We start from the raw sequence: 7204 nt of genomic DNA, 5'->3' as shown, positions 1-7204 counted from the left end.
AGACCGAGCGGTTTTTAGTTGAAACAATCTAAATGAGAATCAAAGATCTCATTAATTGTAGTAAAACGATAAAATGATAGGTGAAAACGGACGTCGGATGAAGAAGTTATGATTTTATAACGGAGTTTTCCTGTCCCGGCCTACTAAAAATAAATAATAAAAATAAATTTAAAATTAGCCAACGGAGTCTAAACGAAAGTTGTAGAGGATAGTCCCACCTACGTGGGGATATAAAGAACATCGAAAACGGAGTTCGTATGAGGAAGATATGAATTTTTTAATATTATTAATTATTTTCGATATTTAATTTAATTATAAATTAACCGATATTATCCATGGGGGGGAGTCAGCGATCTGATCCACGTTACGCCCAGCGTAATTTAGAATTATGCCCAGCGTAATTTGGGTTTCCAGCCCCCTATAAAAGGGTGTCAAGGGCAGTCGAGTTCTTTGCTCATTTCTTCCCTTTCACTCGCGTTTTTGCATCGTTTTTCGTGCAAGAATCATCCTGAAGCCACGATATCATTCCCGAGCCCCGAAGCAAGTCCCGAGGCCCCGAAGATCCCGAGAAGTGCAATTCCCGAGCCGAAGCTCTGTCCGCGAGATGTCCAGTTTTTGTGAAGATCTTCCAGATCTACCGAAGAATACTACTTCTACAAGCCGTAGTGTTGTCTGATCATCTTCTGATCAAGTGAGTGTATAGTTACTTTCTTCTAACGCATAATTATGAAGTATTTTATACGAAATATGTGTTATGTGTATAATATAAAGTTTTTTATATGTGTGAGTGTATAGTCACTTTCATCTTACACATAGATATGAAGTATTTGCTATGAAATACATGCTATGTGTTTATACATTGTTTGTTTACTTGAGATGGATGTTGAATGAATGTTTTATACGAGTTTCTAAATACGTTGTATATGTAATTTATATCTACAAATATGTTGGGTAGAACATGGGTAGATGAAATAGTTGATGTGTGTTGAAAGAATGTGATAAGAGAAAGGTGAGGATATAATGGTCATGATAATTAGGTGATGATAGATAGGTGATGAATTACGAGTCTAGGCGATGTTGTAGCTGCGTATTCATGCGATGATAATCTAACCCTTATTATGAATTACGAGTCCAAGCGATGTTGTGGCTGCGTATTCATCCGATGATAGTCTAACCCTTATTATGATTTACGAGTCCAGGCGATGTTGTGGTTGTGTAATCATGCGATGATACCCTAACCCTTACTAGACATATATTGAGGGAGTGATCCCCGAATTAGCATTGTATATATGATACAGGAGATGATCCTTAGGAAAAGTTCTTAGGAACATGCATATAAGGATATAAGATGTAAGGAGATGAGCGGTAAATATGATATAGGAGATGAACCTTAGGATATTATCTTTAGGGAAGATTAAAAAAAGATAATGGGGAAGGGTAATTGGGTTGATTGTTTGATGATTGAATATAATAATTATATTATTGTGGGTTGAAAACCCTATATGCTCACCAGGCTCCCATGCCTGACCCACTCAGTTTAATTTTATCAAAAGTATCGATACGAAGCTACTTTGCACTGAGAGATTAAAGGAGATGTGAATCTTTAGTGTAATTGAATGTAAGTTCTGTTTATGCTTATATGTCTGTATCGGAACATGACATCCTGAGGTTTTATTATTAAATGAAAATACATTCTCTTTGAGAAATGTTTTGATAAGTTATTATCATATCTTGTTTATGCTTATATGGCTGTATGTTGTTACCTTTTGCAGTCATGATCCGACTTTCAAGGTGCCACGTCGGATAACATTAAATGTATCCCGCTTCAATTTCAAATCAATTTTGAGCAACCTATAAAAGGGGGTTAAAGAACACTAGTTACGGTTACGCAAAAAAGAACTCTCACAAACACTTCCAAGATTCAACCTTGATCCAAACTTCAATTTTTTTTTCCAAACCCTAACAATGGCGGCCACTACTTCCAACACTGATGAGGTTCTTTCTCAGTCTCTGATGAAGATTCAAAGCACTAACTACCAAGTTGATCCTAAAGTTTCTGCTTATCCAGAAGGGTTAAAAATGCTAATTGTTGCTCTGAAACGTTCTTCTTTAGCAACTGCAATGTTCAGTTCATCTCCGGTTCCCATGGTATGGTTATCACGTGCCGCTTCCACGGCTTCATACAATCACACAGCGGATGTGATTACTTTCAATCTCATCAACAACAAACGAGTTAAACTATCGAAGAACTTGTTTGTGGAAATTCTACAAATTCCAAACAACCCTCCCTTTATCAAACCTGTCAACTCCCAGGTTATTCATATGTTTAACGAAATGGGGCATCAACCAGAGTTAACAAAAATCAGTGATTTCAGAAAATCTGGGTTGCCGTGTATGTTGAATTTTCTTTTTGGAATTTTTCTCCGATGTCTTACAGGCAGAGTAGTTGGGTTGGATAGAGGAAGAATGGAAGTATATGCCATGGTGATGGGCATATACTATGACATTAATGTTGATTACGCAACACAGCTGTGGAAGGAATTTGTCAAAAGTTTAGAAGATACAAATTCGGAGAAGGGCATTTCGTGTGCAAGATACTGGAGTTTGATTGTTGAACACGTGTATGAGAAAGAAGAAATTTCGATGCTGTCAAATGTTGAAGTTGCTGAATTTTCTTTTAATCAATTTCCCAAAGCTGTAGAAGATGATAAAGCGATCTTTACACATGTGGCTCGAATTCCAGACGCGATGCTTCGCAAAGTTTCTCCCACCCACAAAATTTTGGTGAGATATTTGCGAACTGTTGATACAGATGAGCCAACTGGAGTTTTATTAGATGTTGCAACTCCATCTAAAACAAAGAAGGCTAGCAAGAAACTTGCGAAGGGTTCATCTTCATCAGTACCAGCTGAAGTCATCTCCACTGAGGAACCTTTAAAGAAGTCAAAGAAGGAAATCTTACCTTCCAAATCTGGGGTACTGAAGCAGATTCGTAAAGCGGAAGTGAGTAGTAAAGGTGTTACTATTCACAATATTCCAGTGCCAGTATCTCCCACAAAGAAGCGACAACGAGCTGAAGATGTTGCGAAAAACATGCAACGTACAATGGTAAAGCGAAGGAAGATGGTGATTTGTAATGAATCATCTGAAGAAGAAATTGTCCCAGAAACTCCACCTGTCACCACAATGGTACCTATTTCTTTACCTATCATTCCCACTTCGCAAATTTCTACCACTATCTCCCAAACCAAACCACTCGAAATAGTTCTTACCAAATCAGTTACTGAGGAGGTTCCTATTTCTGATATGGTTGTCAACGTATCTGATACGGGGACACCTATCCTGAGTGTTGCACAATCCATTCAAACAACCTTACCCATTTCATTACCTGTTACCACTTTATCTACCACTTCAAACATTTTTGACCATGCTGTACAAAACCCTTTCACCACACTTTTCCTTTCGCAATCACCTGAAAATCCTCAACCTTCGCAACCAATGTCTGATCCAGAAGTCGAAGGAGGTGCCTTTGGGGGGATACTTGATGATATTCCTTTTGATTCAGATGAAGAAGATATTCCTGATCATATGCTGATGACAGGAAAACAGTTTAAAATACTGAATCAAAAGTTGAAGACCATTATTCAATCACAGACTGATTCAGGTCGAATGTCGTCAATATCTGCCATGGAGGTTGATATCATGATCAAAGGAGCAGAAAAACGAATCATAGAGAAAATTGCTCAGTCTGATAAAAACAATGAGCTCAGAATTATGTCTCAAGGCAATAATTTTAATTCTGTAGTTCAAGATCTTCGTGCAGTTACAAAAAGAACGTCATGTTCTTTTTGTACAAGACGTTAAAAAGGTTCGTGAAGACGTCAACTTCAAAATTCAGGAGTTGAAGTCTGAACTTGCGAAGGATCTTCATGATGTCCACAACAAACAAGACGCAGTTCAACAACAAATTGTAGATATTTCTTCTCAGCTTCAAAAGCTGCATAATATTCCTGTTCTTGCCGATCACAAAGCAGAAATCATGATGAAATTTGATCAGCTCATCCAGTTGGTCACTGATCTAAAAATAGCCCTTTCGCATTCTTCCTCCTCTCAAATTCTTACTCCAGAATTCTTGTCTCTAAAGATTAATACTTTAGAACAAGCTATTCACAAAGCCCTTACTCCACTCACAAATTTCACTTCTTTACTTCCAAAGGGTGCTCCGAGGGGGAGAAGAAAGATGAAGCAAAGAAGAGGATGCAAAAACTGTGGGAAAAGTGATATCGACTCAGCTTATTGCTACTCTTCTAATTCCTTCAAAGCCGATTTCTGCAACAACAATCACCACAAGAATAATTACCAAGGGTATTGTTATTGGAAGAAATGAAGGTGGTTCAAGCTCAAAACCCCAACATGATGTTGTAGGAAGAGGAAAAGGAATTTTATATGAAAAATCAAAAGAAGAGTTGAAAACAGAGGCTGAGGCTGAGATGGAGAAGATGAGGCAAGTCCAGAGCATTATGAGGCAACGGGCAAGTGATCCTCCCTCCATGAACAAAGGAGATCCTGCAAAACTTTACTCTTATGAAACCATAGAGTCAAAAGTTGTGTGTAGGGAGATGTATGAGTTCGAGAAAAAGCCGAAGAGAAGTTATGATATTGCGAACTCAGATCACTGCCAGTTGGACTTCCCCATTAATGAAATGCTATTCATCAATGCACAATACAAGATCAGTGAGAAATTTGATAGTCCGAATGATTATACTCAAATAAAAATCAGATTTCATGCTGTCTTGGGGAAGAATCCTGATGAAGTTTGGTCGTTAATGAAGATCAAGAAGGTTGTGATGATAAAGAAAGATATTATGTTTGAAGAGATGTTACAGAATTTCAGATACTTTGTTATCAGAGGTGACAACAAACAATATGACTTCACAGTTGCTGACTTTCCTTTGATGAATTGCAATGACTTGATTCAAGTAGCACTGATTTTGAAGCATATGGAAGAAAACAATCTCAAAGGCTCTGATACAGATGTGTTCAAAGCTGGCTTCGCACATGTGAAGACTTTCATAGACAATTACTTCGATTGTCTAGCCCTTACTGATGATGAATTAGCACATGTGGTGGGAAGGGAAGTGAAAGTTCCATGGGAGGAGACTTTGATACAATCTGCTTTGTCAAAGTATGCTGTTGGAGAAATCTGCTTAAAACCATTTGGTATGGTGTTTTCAGGCAGAGACACAAAAGGTAATCCGAAGATTTTTTGTTCAAGGTCTCAGAGATTGAAAGATATAATTCTTCGCAATATACGCACTTCATTGTACGTATGAACAATTGCAAGAAAAACAACGAAGGAGACAAGAAGGATTTGAAGAAGGTGATCTCCTGGTATGAAGAGGTGCGAAAGGCAATTCACTCAGCAATTCAAAAGCTTATGAGTTGAATTGTATCGACTGTTTACAAAGGGGGAGAATGTTGATGTATATTGTAAAAGTCGAATAGAGTGTTTTGTATAGTTTCGCATTTTGTGTTATTTTACTAAGTCATCTTTTGTGCGAAGTTAAAATGTTTAGACTTAGTATACTTTTTGATTGTTCCCTATAAATAGGGACTTAGGCTAGAAGTTGTAGGACGATGCTTGAACTCACTTCTGCTTAACTTTGTAATCAGACTTTATCAATATAAGATCTGATTAATATTTACTCTCGGTGTTCTTCATCTTAAATCATTCAAATCTATCATTTCTTTTCTAAATTCTCGATAACAATTCTCATCAGGCCGTGAAAATGGGGATGTCACAGTTGGTATCAGAGCATTAGTTTAAGCGAACTAGGAAATTGTAGGAAATTTATAGACTTAAACTTAGAATGCTAAGTAATGATTGTGAGGAGTGTGTCTAAAATATGTTAGGTAGTACACCTAAATTGACACAAGAACTAGTTTATTTTAGGAGAGATGCCTAAAATGCTTTTATGTGCTAAATGTTATATGTTGCCATATATGATATTATTTGTTCGGATCTATGGTCTGTTGCCGACCGGATCTTGAAACCTTATGTGTGTAGGATTCTAAGCGTACGTCTATGATATTTGAACTAGCATGTAAACGTTTCGGAGTGATAAGGATGATTTGAATATCTATCGTGAATAAGGATCTAAATTCACCTTATTTGGTGTATAGATCAAAAATGAAAAGAACCAGGAGTGGAGCTGGAAACGTGAACGAAAATAGGAATCAACCACTTGTGGTTGAGCGAGTGGTTGTTGTAGCAGCAACACCGGAACAAATTACAATGGCTGGGGTGCGAACCATGATTCAAGCCATGATGGCTGAACAAAAGGAGGAAATGAGACAATTGTTGCTGAACAATAGGAGTGAACCCTTAATACCAGTTGAACAACCTGAGCTGAATGAGGGGCAGTCAGAAGAAGGGAACTATAGTGGGACCATTGGTCAAGCCAACCCACCAATAGTTCACCGAAACAACCAGGATAGAGGAAATGACGGACGTGGATGCAAGTACAAGGATTTCATGGCATCCAAACCACCATGTCTTTCTGGGAGCCCGACACCGGTGCAAGTCATGGACTGGATCTCCGAGATGGAGACAATGTTTTAAAGGTGCAAGTGTAGCAACAGACAGAAGACCGCTCTTGCAATCCCTCTGTTAAAATCTGGAGTACTGAGCTGGTGGAAGTTACTGGCCGGTTCAATGCCCAAGGGGGAAGCTAGCAAGATGTATTGGGAAGAGTTCGTGGAGCAAATGAAAATGCAATACTGCTCTGAGCAAGATCTTCTGGAAATCAACAATGAGTTCTTGAATTTAAAGAAGGGAAAATTGAGCGTCACTGAATATGCTACAAGCTTTACGGAGAAGATGAAGCTTATTCCATACCTAATTCAAACTGAACTTTCCAAGGTCAACAAGTTTGCCAATGGATTACCAGCGGAATTTGATCCGATAGTCAAGCAAGCAACCATTCTGAAAGATGCCATCTAGGTAGCCAAGAATGTTGAGACCCAAATAAGGGAAAAGGGTCTAGAGAGAGTTGAAGTTGGAGGGAAAAGGAAACACGAGGGATCTTCAATGATCGACAAAGAAACCAAACTCTCGAAATCCGGAGGAAAAGATGAAACCAAGTGGTGTGAAAAGTGCAAGAAGAAGCACTTCAGAAGATGCGATAGAGAAGTGACCTGCAAT

Source organism: Lactuca saligna, chromosome 8 (genome assembly GCF_052625555.1).
Source record: "Lactuca saligna cultivar CGN05327 chromosome 8, ASM5262555v1, whole genome shotgun sequence".
NCBI lineage: Eukaryota > Viridiplantae > Streptophyta > Magnoliopsida > Asterales > Asteraceae > Lactuca > Lactuca saligna.
This window is presented reverse-complemented; position numbering follows the sequence as displayed.